This window comes from Chanodichthys erythropterus, chromosome 8 (genome assembly GCF_024489055.1).
Source record: "Chanodichthys erythropterus isolate Z2021 chromosome 8, ASM2448905v1, whole genome shotgun sequence".
Lineage (NCBI taxonomy): Eukaryota > Metazoa > Chordata > Actinopteri > Cypriniformes > Xenocyprididae > Chanodichthys > Chanodichthys erythropterus.
In genome coordinates this window covers 38367857-38380822 of record NC_090228.1, presented here as the reverse complement: position 1 = coordinate 38380822, position 12966 = coordinate 38367857, and positions in this window count along the sequence as shown.

Sequence of the window (12966 nt, the reverse complement as noted above, 5' to 3'; positions counted from 1 at the left end):
GTTGTTTTCAGTGGTAGACTACAGGAGCACTGAGCAGCATAGAGCGCCCTCTCGCGGCTGGAGACGGTAATGTTTTCTATTGGTTCATTTCTCTTGGTTCATTTCTCTCGGTTCATTTCTCTCAGTTCATGTCAAATAAATTGATAAATAAGTCGCACCTGACTATAAGTCGCAGGACCAGCCAAACTATGAAAAAAAGTGCGACTTATAGTCCGGAAAATACGGTATTCCAAAGTATTTAGATTAAGTTACTAAAGTTGAGTAATGTAACGAAATACGTTACCGATTACTTTTTAAAGCATGTATTTTGTAATCTGTAGTGAAATACATTCTAAAAGTAACCTTCCCAACCCTGACTATAGATTGTGTAATAAAATATTGTAAGCATAGTAAACACGAAAACATTCTTTATGAAAGAAAGTGATTTATATTCCGCAATATTAAACATAAGTAGGTCTAATAATAGCAGCATTTTTAATAAATACATTTTTGCCAAAACACCATATTTCTTCACTGTTAGTAGCTGCAAGGTAAATTACTATAAAGGTGGTGGTGGTGTTGGATTGACAAGCTTGTAGTTGTGTTTATTGGCGTTTTCCAATTTACCTCGTCATGTCTTTACATGGTTGCGGCTGTTTTCAGCTAGATTCACCACCGAACCTGTAATGTTCCCATATCACACGACTGTTCTAAACAAAATTCTGAGACAAATCTGAAAGGATCAAGGCATCAAGCGACTTGTGCTGTTTATTACTTCATAGGGCAGCAGTGGTGAGCGGGTATATTTGCCTTTTGCAGTTTCTCATGCGCTCCAATTAAAAACAAAAAACAGCGCGGGAGGGGGAGGTCTCTCTCACTTTGGCCTGTCAGTTCAGAAGACAAACCAATGGGCCGCTGTCCCTGCGTGATGGGCCAGTCCTTGGCAAAAAAAAAACAAAACAAAAAAAAAAACCTGTTATCGGCCCCAAAGTGCGTCGGCCCATCGGGAAGAGACTGGACCTGTTAGATTCAGTAGCTCTTCACTGCAGTACATGAGATCCAGGGGCGAGGTTGGATCCTGATCTAGGAGGTGGATAAAGGTAGGTTTAGGGATCAATGTTGGTGTAGGCAATCAGTACTGTGAATGACATGACCAATGAAATCTTAAGAAGTTTCTGACATCACACTTAGATGTCCACCGCAGGCTGCAGCGAGATGCTTCTCATATGCTGGTTCATCTGGTGAAGCGAAGTATATGAGTGGGAGGAGTTGGATCTGGATTAATTATTTTTTTAAAGGTGCCCTAGAATTGAAAATTGAATTTACCTCGGCATTAGTGTCGTCAAAAGTACCGGTACTTCGGTACCACGTCGGTACTGAAATTTTAATAATGTGATGATACCCGCATTTCTGTAGAACCGTGAAGCAAGTGAAGCACAAAGCTTCACTTCAAGAAATAATAGCTTAGCAATTAAATGTGACATTACAGCCATGGAAACATTTTAGTTCATGCCGAATGACAGAGGTACGTGAGTCCATAAATTTAAGTGTTGTATTCTGTTTTGCGAATCGCGATCTGGTCACCCAATTAGCAGAGAATTAAAATTAAAATTAAAATATTCCATTAGTTATTCCACTGAACATGAAATCCCAGTTTCTTTTCCCAAATCTTCACTCATGCAGGGTATTATAAACGTTTCTTTCTTTCGTTCGCATTTAGGCCTATTATAAGCTATTCGCATTCTTTACTGTGGTAAAGTAGAAAAAACACCGTAGGACAGAAACCTTTTTGCTTGCACGTCAATTTCTATTTAATACAGTTTGTGCTTGTTATTAGACTTTATAAGACACGTCAAGTTTATTTGTATATAGCGCGTTTCACACGTGCTGGTGATTTTTAATTTTGCTTTCTCTGGCAGCGCAAAATCAAACATAGCCTGAATGTCTGAAGATAAAACTCGCTCTTCAGACCTTTTACAACAAGTGTCAGTTGCTTGTAACATCAGGAGAAAACATGAAGATATTATTAAAGAGAAATGGTCTCTTTCCTGCTCGTGTCCCACATCCTTCTCAAAGCGCAGAGCGGTAGGCTATATGACGCATCTTTGTGTGGAAATAAAAAACGAATGTTTTTTTAAATAATATTTAACTTTCTTATTATTTAGGTTACCATTATTTACCGATATTTATTTCTTAGTTTTACAAGCTGTAGTGTGTTGTTTCACTGACGGAATAGCTAAAATAAACACGCACATCTGTTACCCCTGTTGAAAAAAACAGCATATGCTTAGGACCAGCATGGACCTGCATAGGACCAGCTCAAACCAGCATACCAGCTTCAAAACCTACTTTACCAGCATATGCTGTTTTTTTCCAACAGTACAAAATGGATGTTTGAGCATTTATTTATTTTTTTTATATTTCAATATTTATTTCATTGAGGCAGCCTATATATATATATTCACACACAAACATACACACACGCTCCAAATCATATTTAATGTTTTTAAAATAGGCTATATAAAATAATAAAATAGTTCCAACAGATTTTGCTGTGGTACCGAAATTGGTACCGAGAACTGTAAAATTTTCATGGTATTGGTACCGACTACTGGAATTTTGGTACCGTGACAACACTACTCGGCATAGTTGAATAATTACAGTTCTGTACATGGAAATGACATACAGTGAGTCTCAAACACCATTGTTTCCTCCTTCTTATATAAATCTCATTTGTTTAAAAGATCTCTGAAGAACAGGCGAATCTCAACATAACACGTAACAGTGGTTACGTAACAGTCGGGATCATTAATATGTACGCCCCCAACTTTAGAATATACCAGCCCATGTTCAAGGCATTAGACAAGCCAGTATTAACGTCTGGATGTGCACAGCCGAATCAACAGACTTTATGCAGGTAAGCAAGCAAAGAAAATAGCGAAAAATGGTAGATGGAGCAATAATAACTGACATGATCCATGATAACATGATATTTTTAGTGATATTTGTAAATTGTCTTTCTAAATGTTTCGTTAGCATGTTCCTAATGTACTGTTAAATGTGGTTAAAGTTACCATTGTTTCTTACTGTATTCATGGAGGCAAGAGCCGTCGTTATTTTCATTATTAAACACTTGCAGTCTGTATAATGCATAAACACAACTTCATTCTTTATAAATCTCAGTGTGTAATGTTAGCTTTAGCCCAGTTAGCCACAGCATAGGGTACTATCAAACTCAATCTGTTTTGCCCTCTTCTCAAACGCCCTGCTTGATTTGACAGACAGATAACGTCTTCCAATAACGACAGACTCAAGAAATCCTTTCTCCAACTTTACTGTCAGTCTTGGAATAACGTAAAACTGAAACATACAAAAAAAGCTCTTTATGCAGAAAATTACTAATATTGCACAATCAGAAAAAGGTTGCACAATAAAGGCAATAAAGTTAACATCTTGGCAAATAAAATATAAAGAATTAACTAAACATACAGCACATAGAATCACAATATAGAAATACTTTCATACCAAATGTGCCTTCTGACCAACTTAAGTCAGGGAATGATAGCAGCCATAACCGCATGGTCTTCACTGTTGCTGCTGGAGATCTGTCTTGTAATTATGATGTCATCATAAAAGGACTCTACAACATTACATGCAGTACCCAACTTGAACACAAGATGGTGCAAACTATAACTTTTAACTTGGACTAAATATTGAATGTTCTCATAGAACAGCACACATTCAGAATCAAATGTAAACATCCAAATAAATACTATACTTGTCATGATCACCAGTTGGAGTGCCCTAGTTAGCCACCAGAGGGCACTCCAACCCGGACTATAGCCTCACCACTGCAGACTTCATTTCCCATAAGCCACTTCCTGGACTCATTATCTCTTCATTGCCACCAGCTGTCTTCACTCATGTTATTAGTGTCTGTCTATATATACCCTGTGGTTTTAGTCATTGTTTGTCGAGTCTTAACCTGTGTTACTTGCTCTTGGATTTCCTGTTTCTCTGTTTGGTTTTTGGTTTTCGTGTTTCTGGTTTCTTGTATGGACTGACTTTATGGTTTTGACCTTTGCCTGGATGACTATGATTTCGGATTACCCTTATTAAACTGCAATTGGATCTTACCATCTTGTCTCAGTGTAATCCGTGACAATACTTACATGATCTGATATGCTGCATGACGAACACTTTGTAAAGATCCATTTTGAGGGTTATATTAGCTGTGTGAACTTTGTTTACAGTGTTTAAAGGGTTAGTTCACCCAAAAATGAAAATTCTGTCATTTATTACTTACCCTCATGCCGTTCCACACCCGTAAAACCTTCGTTAATCTTCGGAACAAAAAATTAAGATATTTTAGTTGAAATCTGATAGCTCCGTGAGGCCTTCATAGGGAGCAATGACACTTCCTCCCTCAAGATCCATAAAGGTACTAAAAACATATTTAAATCAGTTCATGTGAGTACAGTGGTTCAATATTAATATTATAAAGCGACGAGAATATTTTTGGTGCGCCAAAAAAAACAAAATAATGACTTATTTAGTGATGGCCGATTTCAAAAAAAGAACTGGAGCGGGTTCTGGAGTAGGACTCCAGGACATCCCCTCATATTCCACTAATAGCCCCAGGGGTACTGGTGTGGGCGGCCATTTTGTTCTGCAGCTCTGGTGCGGCAGCGGCCATCTTTCTTGGCAGCCATCTTTCTTGGCGGGATATGCTTCGCGGCGGCCATTTCATGGCAGAACTCTAATGCGCCGTTGGCCATTTCTCTTGGCAACTTATGCTTCGTGGCGACCACTTTATGGCAGGCCTTTGCTGCGGTGGCGGCCATTTTCTTTGGCGGCTTTGGTCTCGTGGCGCCCATTTCATGGCAGGCCTTCAATGCGGCGGAGGCCATTGTCTTAGGCGGCTTGGACCTCGTGGTGGCCATTTTAATGGTGGGCCTTCGATGCAGCGGCAGCCCTTTTCTTTGGCGGTTTGGACTTCGGGACAGGCAGGACAACATGGGAAGACCCACTGGAGGGATACATGGAGGAGACTGGCGGTTGGTGAACTGACCAGGCCGCATGTTTCTCTGAAAGGACTGGACGAGGAAGATACAATTTTTCTTGAACCTCTTCAATTTCGAAATCAGAACCATTTAGAAAGAGAATCAGATTAATAGACTCGACTAGGGAGAAGGAACAGGCAGGTTCAATATAACGGATCGTATCCTCGCCCAGGCCCTTCAGAAAACAGGCGTTAAGCGGAGCATCTGGCCAGTTCACCAGGCAAGAAAGCTCAGAAATTCCTCCACGTACCTCTCCAGCAGGCAACCGTCCTGTCTGAGGGTCCATGGTTGGTCAACTGCTGAGCTGGTGGATCTGCTGACTGCTGGAGGAATCGGTACGAGGAATATCCCCATCTTGTTACTGATGTCCTCACGATTGTGGTCTATTCTTCTGTTATATGGTCTAGTTGCAGAAGGAACACTACAGAATCGGACATCAATAAAAGTGGGTTTATTTAGCAAAGGAACACAGAACAACTAAACCAAAGTACACATAGGCAAACATAAGAACAGACAAGGAGTGCAGGGAAGTGAGTCCATTTAAAGAGAGTGATAACAATGTGATCCAGGTGCGGGGAATCCATGATGATAGGGAGTTGATTCAGAAGGGCATGCAGGTGTGAGACAGGGAGGATGATGGGAAATGGAGTCCAGGGGAGACGTGAACTGTCACATTACCTCCCCCTCCCGGTAGGTGCGACCTCGCGCCATGGATGGAACAACCGGGGAGGGGTGGTGGGCGCCCTGGAGACCTACACATAGGTGAGGGAGGTGCAGGCAGGTATGGAGGTCTCCAGGGCAGATCTAGGACCTCGGGCAGCCATGGCGGGTGATGGGAAATGGAGTCCAGGGGAGATATGAACTGTAACAGGCCGGAGATTTTTATGCGGGTGGTCAGAGAAAAACACAGACATTCTGGATTCAGATGGCAATAAAATCACAGACTACCCCATCTAAATGGTGAACATACCTTGTGTCCCCCTGAAAAACAATTACCGTCCAAGGAGAGCTATAGTTATGCTCTCTGTCCTACTTTGTAAATGTGGAAAATGTGCAATTAAAAATAAATAAAAACAAACAAAAAAAAACAGTAAAGACATTTATGGTACGTTTTCACGATGTTCCCTTTCAAAGGCTACACTCTAAGCTGCGCTTTATTCAGCGCTATGGGAACGTCTTTAGTCGTGACCAGCTGTGAATATATGTGTAAAACAACGTCAATGAAATTGACCTATATTTATAGCTATGGTCTTGCGCCCAGCCCTGTGGGGATTGCCCCCCTCGGGACGGGGCACGTACTACACTTAAAACCCGCCCCTTCTCGACATCCCCACGTAAACCCTCCTTCCCCGCCACCTCTGGTGCTTCGGGGGGCAGCGGTTTCCAGCGAAATGTTAGGTGTTCCGTTGCTTCCTGTAACGCATCAGGACGCGGAACACCTAACATCCCCTCAAAGGGAAGTATCAAAATTAGTGCCCATTTCAGAAAACCTGGCAGTGTGGAAACTACTGCCAGGGGTATCTGCGTGGGTTCTAAAGACAGTAGAATTAGGACACAGAATCCAATTTGCTCGTCGTCCTCCGCGTTTCAACGGCGTGGTCTCCACTACCGTGAAGCCGGGGCAAGCGACGTCACTGTCACAAGAGCTGCAATCTCTGCTGGAGAAAGGGGCTATAGAACGTGTTCCCCCTCTAGAGAGAGAGTCAGGTTATTACAGCAGATACTTCCTAGTTCCCAAGAAGGACAGGGGGCTGCGTCCAATCTTAGATCTTCGAGGCTTGAACCGTTCAGTCAAAGCTCTCAAGTTCAAAATGTTAACAGTAAAGATGGTCGTGTCGCAAATCCAACAGTGCGATTGGTTCATCACGATCGATCTCAAGGACGCATATTTTCACATCGAAATATTGCCACAACACAGGAGGTTCCTGAGGTTCGCTTTCGGGGGCGAAGCCTACCAGTATCGGGTTCTTCCATTCAGCCTAGCCCTATCACCCCGCACATACACAAAATGCATGGATGCGGCACTGGCTCCATTGCGACTCCAGGGCATTCGCATTTTGAACTACATAGACGACTGGCTAATATTAGCGCAGTCGCGAGAGATGGCATTAAAACACAGAGATGTTGTTTTAGCTCATCTGGTTTCTCTAGGGTTGAGACTCAACGAGAAGAAAAGCGTTCTCTGTCCAACCCAGAGAACGACATATTTAGGGATCGTTTGGGATTCGACCATGATGCGGGCACAATTGTCTCCCGCTCGAGTCGAGACTATTCTAAACACCCTGAACAATGTCAGGCTAGGCCAAGATTGCACTGTGCTTCAGTATCAAAAAATGTTAGGTCTCATGGCATCAGCATCCTCGGTAATCCCTATGGGCCTGCTGCATATGAGACCGTTTCAGTTGTGGCTCAAAGCCAGGGGGTTTCATCCAAGGGCCAAACCCCTGAGGCAAATAAGGGTTACGCGCCGCGGGCTTCGTACCCTATCTATGTGGCTCAGACCCCGGTTCCTCACCCTGGGTCCCACGCTAGGGGCACCATGTCGTCGCAGTTTGCTAACGACAGATGCCTCCCTGATGGGCTGGGGAGCGGTCTTAGATGGCCGTCCAGCCCAAGGGGAATGGGAGGGCCATCAGCTCGTCTGGCACATCAACTGCCTAGAGCTGATGGCTGTATTTCTGGCCCTGAAATACTTTCTCCACCAGCTGAGAAGCTGCCATGTCCTAGTGCGGATGGACAACACCACAGCAGTCTCTTATATAAATTGCCAGGGAGGTCTGCGTTCACGCCATCTAAACAAGATAGCGCAACAGATTTTCCTCTGGGCCCAGGACAAGTTCCTGTCACTGAGGGCAGTGTACATTCCTGGGTACCAGAATGTGGGATCGGATTTACTGTCCAGACAGAAACTACTGAGCGGGGAGTGGAAACTTCACCCCGACATAGTGAAACAGATATGGCTGAGATTCTACGAGGCGGAGGTGGACCTCTTCGCCTCCCATCAGACAGCGCAATGTCCCCTTTACTTCTCTCTGAGTCACCCAGCCCCCCTAGGTCTGGATGCGATGGCACATACATGGCCTTCGATGCGCCTGTATGCCTTTCCTCCAGTTGCTCTGCTCCCAGGAGTTCTAGCCAGGGTTCGCCAACAAGGGATTCGCCTCTTACTGATAGCACCACGTTGGCCGAACAGAATATGGTTCTCGGAGATAATATCTCTCCTCGACGGCTCACCCTGGGCGATACCGAGCAGGAGGGACCTTCTGTCTCAGGCGCAGGGGACAATATTTCATCCCCGGCCACAGATGTGGAATCTTCATGTTTGGCCCCTGAGGGGAACCAACTGAGGAACACAGGGCTTTCACCTCAAGTTATCAAGACTATTTTAAATGCTAGAGCTCCCTCTACTAGAGCAAGTTATGCCAACAAATGGGGTGTCTTTGAAAGATGGTGTACTGCACACAATGCAGATCCAGTAAACTGCCAAATTGCTACAGTTCTGGACTTCCTGCAGGAAAAGTTATCGACAGGTACATGCCCCGCCACTCTCAGGGTTTATGTGGCCGCTCTCTCGGCTTGCCACGCTCTGATCGACGGTGTGCCTTTGGGCAAGCATGTCCTGCTCTCTCGCTTCGTTCGAGGAGCTAGGCGGCTTAAGCCCCCTTCTAGAACCAGGGTCCCTTCATGGGACCTAGCAATAGTCCTAGAGAGCCTGGTTGAGACCCCCTTTGAACAGTTAGAGTCAGTTTCTGACAAACTATTAACTCTGAAAATGGTTTTTCTTATGGCTATAACTTCTCTGAAAAGAATTGGGGATTTGCAGGCTCTGTCCATTGTGCCATCCTGCTTAGACTTTGCCCCAGGAATGGTGAAAGCGATTTTGCATCCTCATCCTGACTATCTGCCTAAGGTTCCTTTCTCAAACTTGCATCCGGTCACTCTTGAAGCCTTCTGCCCTCCGCCATTCACAACGCTGGAGCAGGAGAGACTTCACAGACTGTGTCCAGTCCGTGCTCTTCAGACTTATGTCCACCGCACTAGCCAGTGGCGTAAGTCAGAGCAACTGTTTGTTTGTCATGGCGGCCATAACAGGGGTGCGGCCGCCACGAAACAGACCATGTCACATTGGGTGAGAGATGCTATTGCCCTTGCCTATGAGGCGCGTGGTCATACTTCGCCAACAGGCATCAGGGCTCATTCCACCAGGGGAGTTGCCTCTTCTAGAGCTTTGGCGGGGGGCGCCCCCTTACAAAATGTTTGTGATGCGGCAGGTTGGTCCTCTCCGCACACATTCATAAGGTTTTATAGTTTGGATGTTCATGTCACTCCGGGCTCTCATGTCCTTGAGTCTACATCACAAGCTAGTGTCTGAGACTCTCTGTGCTTGTGACACACTTCACAGCCAGGGGGTCTGGACACACAGTGCGGCGGCGTGGGTATTCTCGTTCCCATAGCGCTGAATAAAGCGCAGCTTAGAGTGTAGCCTTTGAAAGGGAACGCCCCGGGTTACTTCACTGTAACCCTGTTCCATGAGAAGGCGGGAACGAGAAGCTGCGCTTCTTTGCCGCACTGAGGTGTCCCTGGACTGCTCTTCAGACAAAATATCTGCTGATGCACAGGTGGCACATCTAATTATAGCCTCGCTACGACGCATTCCAATGACGTCACGCAAGGCTATAAATATAGGTCAATTTCATTGACGTTGTTTTACACATATATTCACAGCTGGTCACGACTAAAGACGTTCCCATAGCGCTGAATAAAGCGCAGCTTCTCGTTCCCGCCTTCTCAGGGAACAGGGTTACAGTGAAGTAACCCGGGGCGTACTAAATACGGAAAAGTTTTTTCTTTGTACAGATGACAATGTTATCAAAACTATCGCCGTTCACACGGATCCACGAAAATGACCAAAACTTTGTATTACGCATACCAGACAAGTAGTTGCTGATGTAATTTTTTAAAGAAAGATTAGCCTACCTGTCTGCGTATACACATTTTTATACAGTCTCTCACTCCAAACATGCATGTCTATCCACCTTATTTTTACAGTTTACTGCACTTTGATATTCCTCTCGTTATTTCCCTATAGCAGCTAATAAATCAGTAGTCTCACAAATTCACAGAAAAACCTTATTTCCGCTTTGAAAATTAACCCTCTATGGCATAGTGTTGCCCTCAGGCAACAAACTACCTTTTTGGACCTCACACTGCCCCTTTAATTTTTTTTAATTAAAAAAAAATGTATAATATCACCTGACATGTCTGTCCAAGGGACTAAAGTGGTTGTAGCCTTTTGTTTGGGGGTGGGGCAGTCCTTTCCGGAAGCAAAGTCGCATGGGACACAGTGCCATCAATTGGTAAGTTCAATTTCACTTTTTAACATGTTTAAAATTAAATAACTTTATATAAGAAAAATATATGTATGTGCATCAGTATGTAAAGAAGTATGTTTGATTGTTTAAAGACACATTTTGATTTTATTTATATACTAAAACTGTGTTTTTTTGTTTGTTGCCTCAGGGCAACACTGTGCAGTTAGACCACTTTTTTTTCGGGCAATATGCTAAATTGGGGAGATGTGATCGGATGCAAAATTAGGACCAAATGGTGCATTCAAGTCCTCCTGGGAAGCTCTGTGAATGCATCATATATGTGCAATTTATGTTATTATTATTATTATTATTATTATTATTATTATTATTATTATTATTATTATTATTATTATTATTATGTTGCCACAGAGATGATGGTGCCTATCATCTCATAATCTGGCTAAATGAGTAGTGTTTTCTGGCAAACTTTATCTCTCTTCTTTATTAACAGTACACATAATGTGTACAAATTACATTGAACAGTCAGCATTAAGATATGCATTTTTCATGATCAATGTTTTTACTATCTACTGATACTTACAGGAAATGGACACAAGACAATTTTACGGGCGGAAGGAACATGATCGAGCAGTTAGGGTCATTCCTTCTGACAGTGAGGACAGTGAGCTTGAGGAGAGTGAAAATGAGGACAGTGAGGTTGAGGAGAGTCATGAAGACTGGATCCCTGAATCAGGTTTGAGAGACAGTTTGGAGGTCAGGGGTCAGTTAGGGGTCAGTCAGCAAAGTATCATGTGTGTGTGTGCGTATGTGTGTGTGTTTGTTTGCATGCATGTCATTGTATGATGAAGGGTATATGACAAACATGCTTCCTGCTGTCTTTTTTAGGAGAATGCCTGTCTCTTGACAATGACACAGAGTCTGAGGATGAAGATGAAGATGATGTAGAAGAGGTTGATGTTCCACGCCTACCCCGATGGAGAACACCTCACAATGCACACTTCAATGCTTGCCCAGAATGGCAGGACCTGCTTCCAAGATCTGATGATATCATGTCCCCCCTCCAGTACTTCAAGCAGTTTTTCTCTGAAGACATTCTGGAAGTTATTGTAGAGCAGTCAAATCTGTATGCGATACAATGTGATGCAAACAAGCCGCTTAACCTCACCATAAAAGAATTGGAGCAGTTCCTGGGGATTGTGGTGTACATGTCATTGTTTGGTTTACCAGGCACTCGCATGTTTTGGAACAAAGCCTGCAGAGTATCCCAAGTAGCTGACACCATGACACTGAATAGATGGGAGGCCATCAAAAAACACCTGCACTTCAATAACAATGAAGAGAGACAGGAGGATAATAATGATCCACTCCACAAGATCCGACCACTGGTTACTCATCTAACCTCAAAACTGACATCAATCCCAATGAGTGAGAAGCTGGCTGTTGATGAGCAGATGGTCCCATTCAAGGGAAGAAACAGACTGAAGCAATATCTGCCATCAAAACCAAAGAAATGGGGCTACAAGATTCTGGTCTTGGCTGGCTCTGATGGTGTCCCGTACAACTTGGAAATCTACACAGGGAGAGTTGTACAACCCCCTGAGCTAGCAGATGTGGGAGCAAGTGGCAACGTTGTCCTCCGCCTGGCCCAGCCTATACCCAAGCATAAGAACTACAAGGTTTTTTTTGACAACTGGTTTACGAGTGTCCCTCTTGTGCTTACACTGGCTCAGCAGGGAATTCACTGCACTGGTACTGTTCGTGGCAACAGACTACCAGGTGTCAACTTGATGTGCGATGCTGAGCTGAAAAGAGCAGGACGTGGATCTTTTGAACAGAAGATGGCCATGGTGAGAGAAACCACCTTGTATGCTGTAAAGTGGTACGATAATCACTCAGTGACCCTTCTCAGTGATTACACTGGAGCCCATCCAGTCACCGAGGTTGACAGGTGGGATCGCAAGCAAAAGATGATCACCAAAGTCCCCTGCCCTGCTGTGGTGAAAGAATACAACAAGAATATGGGTGGGGTGGATCTTCTTGACTCACTGCTTGCACTGTATCGGATCAAAATAAGATCAAAGAAGTGGTACCACCGGCTGGTGTTCCACCTTCTGGATATGATCATCGTGACCACATGGCTGCTCTACCGAAGAGATTGTGAAGGTACTGGCATGAGAAAGAATGAACATATGAAGCTGTATACCTTCAAATCGTACATTGCTGAAGCCCTATGCAAAAGTGGAAAGAGCCTGGAGCGCAAGAAAGGTCGCCCCTGTTCCACAATTGCTGGTGAGTATGAGGAAAAGAGGAGAAAAGGACCCACTGCTCCAATTCCAGTCCCTGATGTGCGCCTGGATGCCACAGCCCACTGGATGATTATGGCTGAAAAGAAGGGGAGATGCAAGGTACCAGGGTGCACAGGTACACCAAAAGCCAAGTGCCGGAAATGTGATGTTCACCTCTGTTTTACATCCACCAGCAACTGCTTTCTGAGGTTTCACACAGAATAGGAAATCAGAGTATGCTTTGTCAAAAAGAGAAGTTCTGATTCAAACAATATCCAAAAAACCACACAAACACACAAACACACA